Source organism: Balaenoptera ricei, chromosome 9 (genome assembly GCF_028023285.1).
Source record: "Balaenoptera ricei isolate mBalRic1 chromosome 9, mBalRic1.hap2, whole genome shotgun sequence".
NCBI classification, from domain to species: Eukaryota; Metazoa; Chordata; class Mammalia; order Artiodactyla; family Balaenopteridae; genus Balaenoptera; species Balaenoptera ricei.
This window is the reverse complement of record NC_082647.1, coordinates 106096656-106098418: the sequence shown is the minus strand read 5'-3', so window position 1 is coordinate 106098418 and position 1763 is coordinate 106096656.

Genomic DNA, 1763 nt, shown 5'->3' with positions numbered 1-1763 from the left:
GCTGGGGTCGGGGAGCCCAGGACCACAGGTGCTGCAGCCGTGTCTCAAGGCTCCTGCCTGGAGCCCTGCCTTTGGACCTGTGCTCTTTCCTGAATGGAGAAGGTGTGACTGCAGGAGTTGGGCAGAGCCAGAGTGGAAGTTTCAGAAAGTAACTGAGTTCCTTCCTCTTCCTCACCCCTCCTCATGTCCTCATCCTGGGTCTCTCCTCTGAATCAGCTCTGGGTCCCCTCCTCGGGGAATGACCCTGGCCTGGGTGTCCCCCCCAGTTCTCTTGCAGACGTTGACGGAGGCCCCAGCAGCACCCCAGTCTCCTCCTCCACAAGTCTCACCCCACACCCGGGGACCTTGTGACCAAACGCAAAGTGTCGACACCCTCACCTGCCCCCACGGCTCCTTGGGGCCCCACTATCCAAGGACTACCACCCACGTTGGTCTGCTGAAGCCCACTCCCTGCATCAAGGACTTGTACTGTCCTAGGTGGGTGCTGTGACCTCGCACCCCACAGCCCAGCTGCAAAGCCCTCTACTCTGCTCGCTGGGTGTCCCCAGCTGTGTGCCGTCACCGTCCTTCCACTGAGGTCCTCCACATCCAGGGCTGGTCCAAGGGGATGGACTTCCTCGGGCTCTCAGTGTCCAGCCTACTGGTCCAACTGCACAGGAAGAGACAAAGGTGATATCCTCCATTGGGAAGGTTACAGATGAGGCTGAAGTTGATAAATCAGAGAGCAGGTGTGTCGGGGGCAGGAGGGACACAAATCAAGCGTCCAGAGGGCTTTTCCTAAAACTGGGTCTTTGGCCTGGGACCTGTGGAAGACTCAGCTTCGAGGTCCCAGGCCCAACCCAGCTCTCAACACCTCCTGGGCCCAGATGTTATGTGTCCCTCTGTTCCCAGTTCCAGGTCAGTGCCCCCAATTTTACTACATTTAACCTACCCTTTGGGGCAGTGAAATGTGGGCATGATGAAAAAGAGACAGCTTCTGGAGCTCTAGGGGGACACACGAGAAGGCGCTGGGAGAGTCAGAGCCAAGTCACTTCAGGGACAGCAGGATCCAGGGGGACCCACCCATCCCACACTCACTTGTGTTCATTCGGCAGCTTCTGTGCCCACCCTGGGGGACCAGTAGCCGGTGGGTCCCAGACAGGTGGGCTCTCACAGCACTGACCTCCTCGTGGGGCAGAGAGCAAATCAAAAGGCAAGTACGGAACGGAGTGAGTGTTTTAAAGGAATCGCTGGAACTTCATGATTCAGAGGGAGGAAGGGGCCTCCCTAGGGCAGCCGGCCTCTCTGAAGAGAGCTGGGAAGGGCCGAGATGCTGCCTCAGATGCTGGGAGAGGGCCTGGGGTGTCCGGAAGTGAGGGCGGTGCCGTGGTCCCAGGATGATGTGCCCCACTGACCATGAGAGTCCAGATGCCACATCACTTCCACAGAAATCCCCTGAAGGGCACGGCAGCGCAGAGGATCCACAAGTCAGAGGGAGCAGGGGAGGGGGCGGGTGAGGGCAGAGGACACAGTGAAGGGACCAGGAGGAAGGGAACGGGCCTCAGGCGTAAATGTGGTCGGGCCTCTATTTCTGTTTCTTTCTCTCCTTGTTTGTGATGGATCATTCTCTCAGGGAAGTGTTACTGAACTCAGGTTCGGCTGCTCGCTGCTCAAAAGCCAATACTGAGAGACAGGTGTTGGGTAAAAAGAAAGATAGCTTTATCGAGGAAGCCGGCAATCCTGGGGAGAAGCTGGACTCATGTCCCAAAGAACCAACTCCTCAC